Source organism: Andrena cerasifolii, chromosome 4, assembly GCF_050908995.1.
Source record: "Andrena cerasifolii isolate SP2316 chromosome 4, iyAndCera1_principal, whole genome shotgun sequence".
NCBI lineage: Eukaryota > Metazoa > Arthropoda > Insecta > Hymenoptera > Andrenidae > Andrena > Andrena cerasifolii.
The window spans coordinates 16,994,621-17,013,270 of record NC_135121.1 but is presented as its reverse complement, the minus strand read 5'-3'; the positions used below and the strand labels follow the sequence as shown (position 1 = coordinate 17,013,270).

The 18,650-nt window shown below is 43.9% G+C and overlaps 1 protein-coding gene across 1 annotated transcript in view; it reads left to right on the top strand.

Moving 5' to 3' along the window:
- Positions 1-3,611: 3,611 nt before the first annotated feature.
- Aop (ETS variant transcription factor anterior open) overlaps positions 3,612-18,650 on the top strand; it is a 35,577-nt gene continuing 20,538 nt past the window's right edge. Inside the window, exon 1 of the mRNA XM_076811193.1 lies at positions 3,612-4,443. The gene's annotated coding sequence lies outside the window, so the exon portion shown is untranslated. The remainder of the gene's footprint in view (positions 4,444-18,650) is intronic.

Genomic DNA, 18,650 nt, shown 5'->3' with positions numbered 1-18,650 from the left:
TTAGCCAATGTTAAACTTTTATATATATATTTTTTTACTCTTTTTATTATTTTTTTTTTTTTTACGTAACATTTTTAAATTTTGCTTGAGGTATCCCGTTATAACATGGCATCATTTGTGATTGTACTGCAAGTGTGAAAATGCAAAAAAAAATTGTTCTTTTCCTTCTTTAATAGATGTTAAGTAACTGCCAACGTTCCCCTAGTTTACGGTACTTAAAATCGAATTAATAGATTGGCTTTTTCCAGGACTTCTACATGAATGTGTACGTCAGAACGAAGTGATCTGAAATGACTAATCAGAAAAAACGTGTATAAAACACATCTAGAAAGGACAATTCACTGCCAGTTACGTCAAACTCGGTCACTGCAACATAATTACTATCTGATTCGTTCTTATGTGTGGGTCTGCCAAGGCTATAGTGAACACGAAACATTGTAATTGTAACTCACTTCTTTCGCGAAACTTTGAGTAAAGCTGTCTACGTAGTTCGACGCTGTGAAAATAAGGCAGAGTTGTGGGAATTTTTTAAAAGAAAAGTATTGACTGTTACAATTCCAAACTTCGCACGATTATTAATCAACATTCGACGAAAGTGCTCAGTGCTTCTTATGCAATAATAATAATTTTCTTCAAAGATACAGTGGTGGTAGTAAGAGATGTTTGCAAATAAAAGTTTGTCGCTGGCGAACATGATTCTTTTTTAAAATTTTTCTTAATCTATGTGAGTGTGGTTATCGTACGAACTAGATCGAATACAAAATATTGAAAAGCACAAGAGTGACAGCATTCCGAATGAAAATATTCAATTTTCGAGAAAAGAATCTTAGTTTTCTGTATTACAAAACTCGAATATTTTAAATAAGGTCTTACCACTGTAACTTTGAGCAAAATTATTATTACTGTACACAAAAAATTGAGCATATTCTTCGAACGTCAATGAATAAACATGCAAGGTTTGGAATTATAATATTCAATACCTTTCTTTTAAAAAAAATCCCTAAAATTTGCCTTATTTTCAGGGTGTCGAACTAGGGAGACCCCTTAATAGACACATGATTTATACGCAGAATTCGAAGCCGAACTCCGCGCACTCCGTTCGTCAGTATTACCGAAGCAACGTCTCATTGAATACTTTCATTCTGATAGCAGGTCATTTTAAATCCCGGATGATTTTTCATCTCTAATGTGGCTGAGAGGCGAGGGCCACCGTTATTGGTCCAGCCGAATTTTCCGGAGGTTGTCAAGCACCGAAAAGGTTCCCGGAGGAGGCGTAACATTAATCATGGCACAGGTATGCGCCAGGACTCGAGGTCGGGATCTTCCTTTTTTCTCCCTCCCTGAAAGAACGATGATCCACAATGGACTCCTCGGAATCCTCCCTGCTTACGCTTACGTCTGATCGATCGAAGAAAGGATCCTCCTGAGAAGTTACCGGCTCCTTTCTACCCTCCTCGGGGCCCTATTAAATCTCGGACTCGAATTCCAAAGGACTTCGTACGAAAGGAACCACCGGCACAATATTTTTCCAAGTGAAAAGCTCCGGTGTCGCAACCGTGAGCCTGTCGCCCGAACTCGCGTCAAAAACTCCGAAATTCCCTTTCAACGATTGACACAATCAAACCGGCCGTCAAACTTTTATTAAAATCCTCCCCTCGCGAGCCGGTCTACTTTTACCAGAGCAAAAGTTTTTCGAAACTTGAATTTTAACATTTAGTGGCCGCTTGGAATAACAAAGAAAAACTAACAAGACTTGTGATATTTTTTTTTCTCACAATAAATAAAAAACCACCCTGCATGGAATTCCTTAAACAATATCCTTGGGTTGGCGGTGAATCAACTGATTTGATTGACGAGACCTTCCACGTTTCCACTTTTCCTTCTCTTTCCTCCTCCTTTTTTTTAGGACGGATTCTTTCGAAAGGAAAGAAGAAGCCGGTGGGGGGGGGGGGAGGGAGGAGAAGATCAGGCATAAGAATCGGTGGTACTCATAAGCCAGCCAGGATATAACAGGTAAAACAGGTTTGTGGGCGTCCAGAAACGTGGGCTACCTGCATTGGTTCTCGGAGGGGTCCTTCTTCAAACTCGCCTGCCGATTCTTGCGGAAGAAAACCGTGAAGAGGAGGGGGAGCCCCGTGTCTATGCACCTGTTTGTTAAGTAACGACGATTAACGCCCGCCAGACCGGCCGCCTCGTGATTTTTATCACCGAAGAAATTGTGACATACTAGGAAACGTCCGGCGTTCCATCGAACACGCTTGCCGGTCGCATAAATATACATCTTTATGCAAATGCAAGCCGATAAAGCGATCATAAGCGACCGGGGGCAAGGTGTGCCGTCCTATTCGAAAGATCCGCCAATAATTAGCTCACTTGGCCTGCGTTAATTGGAGAAATTAGCGATACTAATTTGCGGAGCGGCTCGAGGAGGAAGTAAAAATAGACGAAATTAACCGAGCAAACAACGAACGCCTGTCGCCTGCTCTCGAGCTCCCAGTCGAGAGGAGCGTTGAATAATAATTTCGGCAACAAACGAAAGAGTGAGAGGGACTGCTTTTTTTTGGAGGTCGTCGCCGTATCGGCTCGTTATCTCTTATCAGCTTATCGGAATTATTTGACTTGATTACTTCCCGTCAGCCCCGATGATCTTACTCCCTCAGCGGCCCCGACCGTTGCCTCCGCGACGGCGAAGGTCAAAATCCTTCTCGAAAGCAAGCCGAGAGACCGTTTTCCCCGAAATTACCCTCGTTACCAGTTCGATAACCCGTTGACGCCTTCTCGCGCACCGCGGTTTTGTTCTTTCGCCGAGGCTCGGGGCGCGCCGTTGCGCGCTGGCGCTTTAAATATTCCTATCGGCGACAGTGCGCATAAATCTGTATTCGCGCGGGTGCATAAAAATCGAGGCCTCCCTCGTTTCAGGAAGCACCGACATCTCGCGTAATTCAGGAACCCCGAACAGGAATGCAGACAATGCTTTTCGTTCAATCTGAACGAATTAACAGGCCCCGTTTTTTGAATTACCAAAGTCTCCCAGCATTCCGCAAATTTACCACCTCTAATTCCAACGAGCAAAGCTCCGGAGTACGTGTCCGAAGCGAGATGCGTTGTCCAATTGAGTTTCAAGTTAAACGCGAGTAAAAGTCCGAAGGTGGAATTGAATCGAAACCCAGGGGCCATTCGGCCCGGCCGGGCCGCAGAGGCGAAGTCAAAGAACCCGTCGCTCCGTCGGCTGGAAAAACGCCGCGGCCTCGCGGGGAGATATTCGATTCCGCGGAGAAGAAGCGGGCCCGCGTCGACAGTCAGGATCGCGATTACGAGGAAGCTACGAGGAAGTCGGTGAGGCCCCCCCACCACCCTCCCCGTGGTATTTCCCACTCGATTACAACGCTTCGATTATTTCCGTTCGCGCCGTATAACCGGCTCTGGGCCGTCCGTCCTCGTCCCACCCGCGCGCCGGCCCGCACGGCGGTCCATTTGTCTCCGTTCGTCGAACGCGTAACGCGGCGCGGCAGGCCGCGCATGCGCGCCGCCGCCAGTCTCCCGCGGCGTGCCAGAGAGCGAGGGAGTAGTGGGGCCGTGGCGGCAAGCTTCCAGCGGAGATCGCGACTCGCGGCTCAGTCGCTCGCCAACTTCGAGGTGGAACGGGCTCGTTTTGCCGGTGTGCTCTCGTCGCCTACAAAAGAATCGGGGGGAGACAAGTCGAGTCGCGTCCGAGGTGAAAGGAGAGATATCCGTTTCGTGTTCCGCGTCCTCCTCGAATCCGTCTACTTGTCCCCCCGCGGACCTCTGTTAACCTCGTCTCGATAAGACTCGGAGAGAGACAAAGAGAGAGAGAGAGAGGGAAAGAGAGAGAGGGAAAGAGAGAGAGGGGGAGAGAGAGAGAGAGAGAGAAGGAGAGAGACAGAGAGGGAGGGTAATTCGAGTGGTGCCGACTGTGATACACTTAGCCGTCGCCGCGTTGAGATATAGGCTCTGTGATAAATACGCGTGCACACATGGATATTTCGAAGCCTCTGAACTTTCCTCGTATGGATACCGAAAGCTGATATTCGCGCAGCGATATATCCCGAACCTCCGGCCGCTTCTCGACGCGAATCTAACTGGCTTGTGCGCGAAGATAACGCGGGATCTACTGCATCGTCGTTAGAGGATATGTACACGCATGTCCCGCCGAGTGGACGGGGATGTATTGAGTAGATAGATGTAAGGAGGTGCCCCAGGGAAGAAGAGAGAGAAAGAAGAGAGCAGGAAGAGGCGAGATACACGTGCGCGTGGTCGGTGCCTCGAAGATACCTGTGGATGCCAGGCTGGAGTGGCCGCGACGTATTAGGGCGCGGATTTCTGCCCGATGACCGCCGAAGAGGCTCGCGTCTACTCGCTAGCCGATCTCCACCACTGATATTACGCCGCGTCAGACGGTTTATCGGCCAGGCCGCGATCGAGGTAACAATCTTGCTCTCTTCACTTCCTTCATTCCTCTGCTTATCTTCGCTGCCCGCATTACTGCCGCGAACATTGGCTGCTTTAAACTTTAAAATACTCGCCCCCAAACGATCGCGTCGGTAGAAAGGAGGCTGGCGATTATTCTAATATTCTTTTGTCAACATTTACTTTTATACGACACGCACCGATGAATCTGGAATATTTTATTTAATATTTGCAATTACTGGGGTTAATTATTTCCTAGTAAAAACGATTTTGCTGGATGCTAGTTGGAAAAAATAATGCACCGTTTGTGCGATGTATGTTATCATCGGTGGGCTTGCCTAATTTCATCGAACTAAGCTTAAGTCGGAACTGCCGAGCTGTCCTTTGTTCGCGCTGTGGCAAGCTTATTTATTCAAACCACGTGGGCCTCTCGGTGCTCAGTGCCCGACAACCTGTCAACTTTCGTCCAACAAATTACCGGCGATTCTTAATTACGCCGATCACGACCGCGATCGCCAATTATCTCCGCGCCACGAGTTTGAATTTCGCGCCACTCAGATGGCAATTGTTATCCACTTACGAGCCCACGATCGGGGGATGTCCCTTGTATTTCCTGCGATGCCAGTGCATCAACGCATCCTTCGAAACTTAGCTAGTGAATTTATCGATAGATTATGAAATGAAAACGAAATCGGGCCCCGCGCGAATTAACGATTTTTTCGAATTATTTTCGCCTGAGAAATAAAATAGACCCTGCTAATTTCAGTTGTTGTCGCGCACTGATTTATATTGTTTACGCGTTTGACACTATTTCGAACGCTTTCCTCGTTTTACGGAAACACCGATAAGACGAACTCGCGGCATTCGTAAATAAGCTCGAACGACCGCCTGATTTTCCTCGTTACTTGCGCATCGGCGCGCTTTGTTTAACCGAAGGCAAGCTAGTTAAGGATACCGAAGGATCATTCGACACTGCCGAGAAATTCCTGCCGAGCTGACGACTTACACGCGGTTTACCAGCCCAGAGCGCGCCATCGAAATTTTAGCGCAACGTAAACAAACCCCCCTTGCCCTCGCCTGCCTCATTCCTTTTCGTATTGTCGTCTTCTTTTAACTTTCATAGTACATGGTGTCACCACAACAGTCTGCCTCGTGTTCTATTAAAAGGTTTTTACTTGGAAGATTTTTGGGAGACATTTGAAATCTCATAAAACCGTGTATAAAAGTTTTAGTAATTTGATGATTAAATTAATTCAGTTTAATGTATCAAACTCACAATTGACAAGCTGTAATAAATACAGTCGTGGGACCAGGATCGTTAGAACTTTCTGCTGACTGAATATTTCTCGTAGATAATTAATAATAAATTTAAGACAGAAATAGGCATTCAGAATGTTAAGTGCACTGATCCATTAGTAGAATTAGAATTCTTTGGCAGAAGCACATATTTATTAACTAAGAAATTGAGGGAAGAAACGTGCAAGGGTTTTCGAAGTTCGTGAATAAAATATTGTTGAATATAATCTCATTTAGCGATTAGCTAACAAAGAAATAATGTATTTAAAATTTTGAAAATCTGGAATCCAATTTCTGGAGGGTGAGCGGATTCCTAGACTTTCGTGAATTTAGTTTATCCCCTAAAGTGGGGGTGGTCAAATTTAGTAATTTGATTTAGGGGTAATTAATACAGTATAAAATATTATTACAACATAATCTATATTCCTCTCAAGATTCAGCTCAAAGAAACGTAATTACTTTATGAGGTGACTAAAGATGTGTGATAAAGTGGGGGTGGTCAAATTTAGTAATTTGATTTAGGGGTAATTAATACAGTATAAAATATTATTACAACATAATCTATATTCCTCTCAAGATTCAGCTCAAAGAAACGTAATTACTTTATGAGGTGACTAAAGATGTGTGATAAAGTGGGGGTGGTCAAATTTAGTAATTTGATTTAGGGGTAATTAATACAGTATAAAATATTATTACAACATAATCTATATTCCTCTCAAGATTCAGCTCAAAGAAACGTAATTACTTTATGAGGTGACTAAAGATGTGTGATAAAGTGGGGGTGGTCAAATTTAGTAATTTGATTTAGGGGTAATTAATACAATATAAAATATTATTACAACATAATCTATATTCCTCTCAAGATTCAGCTCAAAGAAACGTAATTACTTCATGAAGTGACTAAAGATGTGTGAAAAAGTTTGCAGGGCGCATGATGTACCCCAACATTCCTACAGGGAACAAGTTCCGCTAAGTTAGAATTTTTCTACGGAGTTTACAATTCTCTCCGTCTACATTCTAAAGCAGGGTGATTCACAAACGATATTCATAACTAAGAAAGACTAATGCCAAGCTACAGGTCGACTCAAAAGTGACGTTCCTTTGTAGACTTATTTAGTTTACACATCAGGGCTCCGAGCAAAAGTTGTTCCTCGTTCTGAGGTCTACAAAGTTTGGGACGCCTCGGTTGATATGCAGCCAATCGCTCCGGCAATATGTTCGATGAACTTTCCGCCCCCCAGTCGGGGGCGAAATATCAATCGAACGAGAAAAATTGACTTAACCCTTTGTCCCCTGCAGCCCTCGGTATTCAACTGTGTGTGAAGGATTTATACACTCCTCCCGCCTCCCCGTCCGCTTCTCCCCTTTTTCTCTCCTGCTACCCACTTGCACGCTGGCCGCGTACGCGGGCGCACACGCGCACACCACGTAGCTGCACACGGGCTGCGACGCGACGGCTAAGCGGGGCGGCTGTTGCTTACGATCCTTGATCGTTATTCAGGAAGTTGCACGTTATCATTTACATAACACGTGAGCTCGAACAAAATCATGCATAATTCCTTCCTTCTTAACCGCGTGGGGCCGCGTTACCGCTTCTCTCTCTCTCTCACGCACACACACACACACACCTCGCTTTCCTTTTTTTCCCCTCGAGGAAAACCTGAATTTTTCATCTCCGTTCACGGGCGCTGATTTGTCGCTAATTCGTATCCAGCCGCCGAGTTATTCGCCCGCGGAATCTGGTTGGAGCCTTCGAAGCCATTCTGCCAAGCCCCACTGCGCTGAAGTTGAAACCCGCCTGCCTGTCCGATGCAGGGTCCGTTTCATGCAATTCTGCCAACTAAATTATTACTCACGTATTGCTTTCTTATAAAGAAGTAAGCAGTTTGGAGTATAACGGGACCAAAGCTTGTGTAAAAAAGTAGTCTGAAATGGAACTTACATTGACACGATATTTCCTCGCTAGGATTCCCCGCGCGAGCTTAAGTCGCGTTCTCACGTGTGTCGAAGCGTAGCGCTGAAATATACTTGGGGCTATTTCCAAAGTTCCGCGCACCAGAGGCGGCTTAACTGTGTTGTACGTCGCGCGTGGTGTGTGTGAGTGGCTTAGGGCTGGGGTTCTTTAGCGATGTCAGCGAAATGATATTCGAGATTCAATAGCGATGTGATAAATAATCAGCTCCTTGCAAGTCGTGGTTTTTGGGGTTTTATGAACACTCGATCTTTTCTTTAATAGAATTGGAATCTGTTTTCGCCTTAAGAGAAATAGGAAACAGACGTCAGTTTTGTATGTGTGGTTCAGCTTATTGATAAGTTGGGCAGTAAAATGTGTCTACGCGTGGCCGAGAGACAGAGGAAGCGATTCAGACCTAAGGTTGCATGCTTTCTTTGTCAAGCAGCAGCAACGTAATGCGGGAAACGTTAAGCCGCGATCCTACGTGCGCAACGCGTGACGCAAAACACGATTAAGGCTGGTTTTTAAATGTAGCTTTAAATGAGTTCGAACAACTTTGCACTTCGACCCAAAGTGAAAGTTCTCCTCAACAAGATTTATTTCATAGGGCAATGAAGAAAATATGGATTGAAAGGCAAATAGTGAGATTAACCCTCGGTTGGCGCCACCTACTTTTTCGAACGTCGTTGTCACGCTGGGTCAATTTGAGCCTGACAATATTCAATCAGTTGTTATTTAAAAAATATTTGTTGAATTAAGTCTCAAAAATTCTGAGGTAAAGTTTGAACATTGTAGAATATATGCGCATCGTCGAAAGTTGACAGTTAAAGTGTCATCATGATTAAAAAAAAATTGAAGCAATAAGATTTGCGAAAAAAAGTTTTTTTGCTTAAAAAATTGCAGGGTCAATTTGACCCATTTTTACAACCGAGGGTTAAATATTATGAATAATAAAAATAGTATGTCATATAAATAATATTAAAAACGAGGTATAAGTTTATTTATTACCGTACTGACGTACCTTAGTACTTAAGCTTATTCTTCGCTTTTCAGTGTATATTCGTTTTTTTTTTTCATTTGTGGTAACACCAAAATGTAAAAGTGCTGTTATTTAATGCATTAGGTATATCATCAAATCATGATAACTGGAATTTGTACGAGTTTTAAGGACGAGGCATATCGCGCGAATTTTTTTAAACGATTCCTAAGCGAAGTAGTGTAATAGATTTATTATACAAATATATAAAGTAGGACATTGTAAGTTTTTCTGTTTTGCGACTATGTACTCCGAATATGGAATCGCAATCATAAAACAAGGAAACTAGGCGGTTTATATTAAATTCACGTAAAAGATTCAAGAATACATGTAAATTATTTAACTATGTATAAAATCAGTAGACTGCGGATGTTTATGCAAATATACATTTTTATAGAAAAGGACTCAACAAGTGAAACGTTGATAGAAATACGTTTCGTCATTTTTCAAAATATATTTTTTATTTAAAAAAATGTTATGTTTATTTCTAGCATATACAGAACTTAGCTTGAGTATAGTTGCGGCCATGATATAGTGTATTCGATTTTGTTACAATAGGGAGGTCGTAAATATCGTAATAAATATCATACTTGCATAAACTTCCGTGGTCTAAAATATATAAAAATCAGCTTCAACTTTCTCTTAACTGCAGTATATTATTACCAAACAGTTTTTGACTGAACTGATATACAATTTCTATGCTAAAAGTATTCCCCAAAACATTAAACACTGATTCTCTAATTTATCACAAGCCTACACAAAACTTTACTACTCTAGGATGATCTGTTTGCTAAAAACGTAACATGAAAATTACGTCTCCCTCCCTTTGACGTTTATTTTCAAACTAAAATACTCCCACCAGCGGGAACCTTTGTGTTTTCACATACCCCGAGAAACAACTCGATACAACAGAAATTACTGTGGTGCATTAATAAACATTTGCATATACAAAGCAAGAAATGCAAAAGCAGCACATCGTTGTGATACCGTTGAGAAAGCAACTCAGCAGTGGCTTAATTTTCGAGTATTATAGTCGCGTTGATTTCCAAGCGAGCGATGGCGTGTCGAAACGAAAAAGCTGGCAGATAGAAAAGGTTCGGCGGGAAGGTTTTTGCGTCCATTTTCTATCGCAGTCGAGGGGGCTGATAAGAGGCCGAAGGGGAGAAACGGGGCGTAGGAGGAAGAGGAAGTGGGCGGCGAGGGGTGGGTGGCGGTGGGAGGGCGAGAGAAGAAAGCCTTTCGAAACATAATTCCGGCCGGAAGAGCCGGGAACCCGGAAGTGAGGGAGGAAGCACTACGTTGGCGGGTTGGCGAGGGGGATGGAAAATTCTCCAGTGCCTCGAGGGAGGGCTCGATCGATCGTTAAGATCGCAGACGAGGTGTCGACTTGGAACCACCGGCGAATTTCCAGCAGCTCCTCTCATTATTCCCGTCTCGAGTCGTTGCGATTGTTCCCTGGGATTTCTCCCATCATTTTTCTTACTTCATTAAACTCTTCTGAAACTAAATCGCGCTTCATTTATTCTACATCGCAACGTTACAAAATATAACTGCATCTGTGCTGAAGATGAATTTACCGGGGAACGACAAAAAGAAGATACGTGAATTCCTCAACCGGCAGCGTTTCACAGAGCGTCTTTCTCTCTTCCCCTGCGCCCGTCTCTCCCTCTCTCGGCGAAGAAGAGAACCGGTCTGCATCCGGACCGGAAGCGCCGGACCTTGGACTTCTCTTTTTCGCTACGTCCGTCTCGGTCTTTTTCTCCTCCTTCGAAGAGGATAAGGAGCACTCAATTTGATCTTCTTCTCTCCCCCCATCGCCTCTCTCCTCTCCCGCTCTTCCTCCTCTCTCTCTCTCCCCCCCTCTCTCTCTCTCTCTCTCTCGGCAAGATCGTACTTGTCCCTGCGCGTCGGGCGCTCTTTCTCTCTCGTCCGCTCGGTTCGTTCCAAGAGGGAGCAAAAGGAAGCAGACGGTCGCGATAGATGGCATCCGGTTCCCCTCTTTCGAGGAAAACTCGAGGAGGAAGTCGCGTTTAAAATACCTTCGCCTCCGTCGGCCCTTCCTTCTTCTTCCCTTCGATCCTTGATGCTGGAAACTCCTCTCGAAGCGCTATAATTTCTGCCCCCGGCTCGCTGAAAGCCCACCAGGAAGCTCTTTCGAAGAGAACGGAACTTCCGTGTCAGTCGGAGGCGTTTCCATGGGGACATAATGCGGAGGCCGTGGCTTCCAACGTATTTTCGCGAAGCGAGAAGTCGTGTATAATTTTCGTCGTGAGAAGTGCGTAGGACTGAATTCGGATAAGTGTTCGACTGCCGTGACGGAATTTAAACACCGCCTCGAGACTGACGGGCTTTTTTTTAAATGTTTGTTAATAGCGGAGGAAGAGGAGGCATCGTCTGGTCACTTTTTTTGTACTTCCGTACACTTACGAGCAATGGGAGTATTTTGTTTTTATAGACGCAGCAGATTCACGTATAGCAAGCTTCGTAGAAGTTGACCGTCCTTTCAAATGACCCTAGATTAAATCGCAGTAGGCAGCAGCCTGCTGCCTCGACGTGAAAACGCCACAATGACGCGGCCGTGACAGTCAAAGAGTTACAGACTCATTGTTCTCAAGACAATTTCTGTCGTTAAATGTATTCCTCAACATTGGAAAAAGATCCTTTATATTCCACCGTAGAGTTGAAAATCGATGTTTGGATGAAAGCACGCGTTTGGTGGAAGCGTTGAAGCCGGTTTAAGAGAGAAAGAGCAGTGCGTAAGCAGTTCGGCATTCCACGGCAGCGGAATAACTATTATTATGAATCGGATTCAGGGCAGGAGACGATGCCCTTCTCTACTATCCACTTCTCTTCGTCTCCGTCTCCTCCTCTTCGTCCCTTCTCTTTAGTCCTCCTTCCCCGCAACGTGAATGTTTCAGTGGAGACCTCTTAATTCCTTCTCGCTGGCGGGTTGAATGCACAGTAGGACTATTTAATTATCTATAAACCTATTGGTCGAGCCAATGAATTTAAACGTTCGAACACCGAAATACTCACCTACTTCAGTATTCGATCGATGTTTCGCGTAATTAATGCTGGACAATTGCGCTGCTTCAGTAATCACTTTCGGTGCGCAGACTGAAATGGAAATAGGTTTGATAAAATTGTTTGTCCACCTTACGAATTGTATTCAAGTTTAATACTATTTGCAAATTTAATACCATGGCCCGAAAAAAAATTTGAAGGTCAGTCAGTAACGAAGTAAAATCAAGATAGTTTTTTTTTAACAAAGTGAGACTTGTATAGATCTTTTTTTGTTCCCGACGTTTGAACCGAATTTTTTTGTGCCACCCGTAAGATTATAAGATGGCGTATTATAAGATGGAATATAAAAGCTGAGGAAGTGTTAACGACAAACTGATATGCTCTGAATTACGATGTCAGACGTACTGAAAATTAGACTGAAACGGTAGAAACAATGCGATACACAGTTGTCTCTAGTTTTACTTTATTTATATGCATCCACAAATCTGTACTAACTGTGTGCTTTAAAGTCCAAAAATGGCACCGTCTGTCGTGCGATCCAGCAGCACGTTAATGCAGTTTGCCGTTAACTCCGTTTATTCTCGAATCAATGCAGCGAGCGTATTTTCGAGGGCCCTATTTTTCTAGAGATCTCCATTAAATGTGCCGCTTCCAGAATTAGCACTCGTTCGCGGTGGCATTTGGTCTACGAGCCCGAGAATTATTATAGCGACAGGCAAATAAAGCTCCTTCCCGGTGTCTCGCCGACGGTTTCGGCGGCTCGATATTGCGGTAATAACGATCGACTCTAGCCGCTGGTATTATTGCGGTACTTCCTCCATCCCGTATTTATAAACACAGACTAGCCAGCCGGTCGATAATCTGCCAAACTCTCCGCTGTCCCGGCGCGACCGTACACTTGCGAAGTCAAAACAGCCGTCCTTCGATTAAACAGCGATTATTTCCGTTACGAGATCCGTGAATGTCCAGACACGTTTGTTCCTGTTCCCTGCAACCGTGCGTTACCGACCGTCGATCATATCGACCGGCGCGAACAATGTGGCATAACCTCAACTAGGCGACCGAGCGAACGGTTAACGAAGAGAGGCGGAATGAACTGGCGGCAGGGAAGGGGGAGCTGTTCTCCGTCGAGCGGGAAATATCTTTAGAGAAAAGGAACACCTTCGGGGAGCAAAGTGCATCTTCAGAGGATGGTTTTCAAGTTTAGTGGGCCGCTTGAAGGAAACCTTTTCTCCTGGGGAGAGGGTGGACGAAGCGACGAGGGGTTAGGTTCGGCCGCGGCCGGCGGCGGGGCGCGGAGGGGAGACGAGACAAGAAACGAGAGGAGCGAGAAGCTGCGCGGAACGAAGAGAGAAGAAAGAGGCTGGTTCCCATGAGGAGGAGCTGCTGCCGAGTGACGAGGGTGAAGCAGCCTTTTTATCGACTTCCGGTCGGCGTTAGTTGCACGCACGTGCATTCGAAGTCTCGATGCTCTCTTTGTGCCTCCGCAGAGATTCTCATCCACCCTCGATCTTTCGCTCCTTCCGTCCCTTCTTTCGCCGAGTAACAGGTAGTCGCGTCGTGCCTTTGGAGGCGTTATTTGGTCGATAAAAACCGTTGGAGCGTCGCGAGTAGCGACCCACGCGAGATCGTCAATGGGGATGCGTGCGAGCGTTATCTTCCGCCGTAGGCCTCGCTCAATTACGCCAGCAAAGGGATCGGTTTTCACGAGCGTTAGGGCGCGCTTCCAAAAGACAAGCTTTCGGATTTCTTCGGGCCTAAAGGACGCCAGCCTCTCTATGCAGAATAGCCCTTGTAACTACTCGCACCATAATTTGTACCCTCCCTAGTATTCTTGGGGTTCTTAAATCTAACAGAAAAGAGCGCATGCTTTTTCTACGTGGGAAAGATAATAGTTTTTTTATATCTTTGTTAATACCATACCCCGCAATTGGCTATCACTCGTTACCAGTTGTCGGTAGAGTAAATGCAGTGTAATAAATAGACGGCAAGGGTAGAGGTGAAACAATTATAGCACAAGAAACGGGAAAAGTAGGTAAATATTTAACGGGGTATAAGCTGGAGAAAAAAATGTTACGAAACGCAAGAGGCAATTTATAAGAGCAGTTCCCTGTTGCGCGGATAGAAGGGTGTAAAAGAGGGCGGAGAACACTAACCACGTGGCTCGCTCGCTCGACTGATAAACCTCTGTTCGACGACGTGTCACTGACCCCCTCTTTCATTCTCTCTGTTCTATACGCCACACTTTTTCGCTACCCCTCTTTCTCTCTCTAATTTCACTTTCACAAATTGAATTTTCCCTGGAATGAATTTTTTTTGCAGCTCCTCAGCAAAATCTCCTATAGTTCAGCACTCGGCACGGGAGCTTTTCATTCATTCGAAATAAGTCGCCATAACCGTGATTTACCGATATTGCATAATTCATGTATATACAGGTGGAACAGATTCCACGTTTACGTAATTTCATCGAGGCAACGAAAGGCGTAGATTGTGCGTGAGATAAATTTGGGCAGCGAAAATTTCTTTATCGACGCATAGCTTTCGTGATTTAAAATGTAACCGAGTCAAGATTGTTCCCGACATGAAAATCGGCCGGAAACACTAAACTTTTGAGAATTATTTTCTCCACAAATGTAAAGCGAAACTTTTCAAAACTTTAAGGGTGTAGGTATTATTCTGTACTACCTTTATTATTCAGTTTCGCCCGAAATTAAATTTTTTTTTGTGGTGAAAATAGTCGTTCATCTGGATTAGTTAGGCGTATTGAGCTAGAATACATTTCGTGACCCCAGAGTTTAACGTTCGAAAGTTTTTACGCGACAGACAAACACATACAAACTCTTTCTGCTTTATATATTAAGATTCAGCAAGAATTTTTTTTTGTTCAAGAATAATTCATTTAACACTGTTTTTTTTTTGTATATCTTCGTAGTACCGCGCCGCTGGAGTTTTTTGAATGATTGTATACATACATTCTAGCAAATCCAAGTTTTGCCTAAAATAAAAAAGCCCAAGCTTCTCTTGATTGTTTCCTTAAAGAAAAAGATACGATTTTGACGGAAAAATTTGTAAGAAAATGGTGTAATGTAATTAAAGTATATTGACCCATTTTTTGCATAAAAACGTCGAAACTTTTCCGTCAAAATCGTAACTTTTTCTGTAAAGTCCTATAAATTTGTCCATTTTAGACTTTTTTCTTATTGTTTCAAAAAAAAATTTCTTATTATCTGAATGTAGAGTAAAACACCCTTAAAGTTTTGGCCGTTTTTCAGCGTCCTAAACCAGAATCCTTTAACGCCTATAAAATGCAGGTTTCTAGCGAATCGAAGTTTTGCCTAAAATAAAAAAGCCAAAGTTTTTCTTGATTATTTTCTCAAAGAAAAAGTTACGATTTTGACGGAAAAATTCGCAAGAAAACGGTGTAACGTAATTAAAGTAAATTGACCCATTTTTCCATAAAAACATCGAAACTTTTCCGTTAAAATCGTAAAAACTTTTTCTATAAATTTGTCAATTTTAGACTTTTTTCTGAATAAGAAAAAATTTAAAAAAAAATGTCTTATCTGAATATAGAGTAAAACACCCTTAAAGGCCGTTTCTTCAGCGTCCTAAAGCAGGTCCCTTTAACGCCTACAAAATGCCAGTTCAAAGTCAAAGAGCAAAGTGTCGATTTGACTGTCCCCCGAGCATCCCAGCGGATAAATAAAATTCCATCGCGGTTTCTTCCGAAGCAACCGATCGATTATCCGACATGCTCCTATTCTTCGATAAATCCCCCGAAATATAAATTCTCGCAGCCCATGAAGGTTACCAACCTAATATCCTTGGAAATCGATCGGCGCAATAATAACCGCAGGAATTGTCGCCGTTATTTTCCGCTCGGAGTGTTAGTTGACGGGCGCGAATCAATGTGTACACAGATCGCGAAAATGACGCGCGCACGAAAGATATTTTGAACGAGCCTCGAATGCAAAGATTTCCTGGGTCACATCCGTCTCGCATGCCCCATTTACGGTCACGTATCCGCTTATCGAGCGGCCGGTCGAGTTGCAAAAAATTTCCATGCTTATACTTAAATTGCGATAACGCCGGAGGGTTCACGCGTTAACCGGCCGCTATCTAACCCCGGCGGCGAGGAAGGGTTGCAGCAACCGACAGACGTCGGTCGTCGCCCGCCGTCGTGTGCAACGTCGCTGACTGCTCCTATCGCGCCCCGGTATCTTCCTCTCTCCCTCTGTCGCGCCCGGTTCTCCTTCGCCCTCTCTTTCTTTCTCCGCGCGCCAGAGGAACGAGAAAGCACTTCCTTGTGAGTTGGCGAGAGCGTGACGTAAGCGGACACGCGAGCATCGGGTTCACCGACCAACTCAAGGTCGCGGAAACCCAGCTTTTCTTCTTTTCCGCAGGCGCCCCTCCCGCGAGCCATTAAGGGGAGGTTCTGGTCTAGAGCCCCAAAAAATAGGTGATATTTAGGAATTAATTAAAGGAAAACTACTATATATAATTTAATGGGACTTGTTGCATTGTATTAAGGATGTCTTATGTTATAGAAATATATTTTTTGTTTTATAATTAATCAGTGCAAACAGCCCTGGGCAGTCGTTAAAGTTAAGGCGTCAAAAAATTGATCCAAATCGGTGGGACCTGTATCTCTAAAAGTTATTATCCGATTCGACTGAAACCTTTTTTATTTTGAAGATTATTCTTTTTTCTAGGGGGGGGGGGACTAAAAAAAATTACAAAAATTACATTTTTTTTAGAAAATAACGACACTTCACGTTTGAAATCACTTTTCCCTGTATTTTTCGTCCTTTCAACGCCTTTAAAAATTATAAATTTTCAACTTTTTGTAATTTTTTTTAGTTCCCCCCCCCCCCTAGCCAAAAGAATAATCTTCAAAATAAAACAAGTTTCAGTCGAATCGGATAATAACTTTTGAAGATACAGGTCCCACCGTTTTGAGAACACTGTTTCGAGAAAAACGCATTTGAAGTTTTACGTGAGCGCCGAGTAGCCGGTTGTGACCCATGTATTTGCCGCGACTCAAATGCCTATAACTTCGGGAATTTTACGAATTTCAACAAATCCTTTCAAACCCGTTTTCCTAAAAGGTCAAACATTCGAAAAATGAAATAAAAAAAAAATCGACATTTAGACCAGAACCTCCCCTTAACACCCGGATCGAATTCTTTCGGGTGAACCGCAAAGTTGCCCCCGTGGTGTGCGGGGCTTCGTGATTAACTAATGCGCGGCTTTAACCCCCTCGCCGCCAGCCCCCTGCCGCCCCTGCCGTCCATCCGACGCGATAAACGCTACCCGAGGCACTTTAAATTCAGAAGCGTTCCTATCTTGTTTATTGTCAGCTAGATTTGGTAACAACCAAATAATCTGCAGCTGTAATGTTTTCTTTAATGCCGCGGATTACTGCGGTAGCTGTAATAAAAATAATTCCCTGCAATTCATGTCACTGGGTAGTTTACTGTCGTAGCGCGGGGACGAATTTAACCAGAGCCCCGGTAGAGTGATATTGTTGTAACTGAGCGTTGAAAGTGGAAGTTTATTCTTCGGTTATAAGCCTTCTGGGAAAGTAGGCCTAGTCGCGTTCTCGGAGAGAGATACTTAAATGCGATTCTAAGTGCTTTGCCGCATTACATCTATCGCGGCTGGTGGATTAGTCGGTTAAATAGCAGATACCCTTCAAACGTATGACTTTTTGTTTGCGCTTTTGCGAAGCTTGTCAGCATGATTTGGCAGAAAAACTTTGTTTCGTTATTTTTACTTTGACAGTATTTTCCTGCAATTCTTTGCAAGTGCCGATAAATGGTAAAATATTGCGAGTCGAGGTTCTGAGGTAGGTTGGATGATAAAATATTGCGAATCGAAATTCTGCGGACTTCTCATCGTCAGGCCTGCATTTCCCGTTTCAGAATTATTTATCAGACCGCCTGTACACCTGGCTTACACTAATTACTCATTTTCCATAAACTTTGCGCGCATAACGGGCCGCTACGGTCGTATCAGTGATTCAAGGGGGCGAATATGTACGTACCTACGCTCTTCGCTGCTGGCAACCCACGACTGGCGGATACGGGGCCCGTTTTCACCGGGCCCATGGATCTAGCTACTTATATTAGTGATTACCTATTAATATCACTTTAGAAAAAATGGATTAATAAGTCTTCGCCGTCTGAAAGGGTTAAAATAAATATCTCGAAGTCTTAAGGGATTAAAATTTTTTTAGATAGTTTTTAGTTCTCCTAGGGCCTTTTTACACGAGACACTTCTGTGGTTTACTATTCGGTAGGAACAGCCCTTATTTAAAACAGATCAAGAAAACAGAAAACGTGTGAATGTATTCGAAGTTCGAAGTGCCAGTAGCAAAGCACAAAAGAAAGTAGGTATCTCGCGTGAAAAGGACCTTGGGGCCTTATTACCATCTCAATGGAAGATCGAATGCACTTGCAAACATGATACCGCCTTCGGGGAATTATTATACTTCGCATAGTTCGTTTCCAGTCGCTTACATCGAGTTTTCAATCAGTAGTAGAAATTCGAACGAATTTAGTTAACTGTTCTGTAGACTTCTGAGCAGCTAAATCAGAGGTGCGCAGGGAGCCGTTTTTAGCGCCTAGCTGCGAGCAACCCGCCTGTCCCGTTGCTAAGGTTAGAATCGGTGAGGCGACTTGCAGTAGTGTACGTGCATTCGGTATGACTTGAACCCAGCTATACACACTACTGCAGTTCTCCTCACCGATTCTAATCTTAGCAACGGGGCAGACGGGTTGCTCGCAGCTAGGCGCTAAAAACGGCTCCCTGTGCACCCCTGACTGCTAAATGAACAGCTGAAAGAGTGATCCCAAAATGAGGCCCTTTTTAGCCCCTTTTTGGTCCCACGATTTTGGAACTGAATTTTGT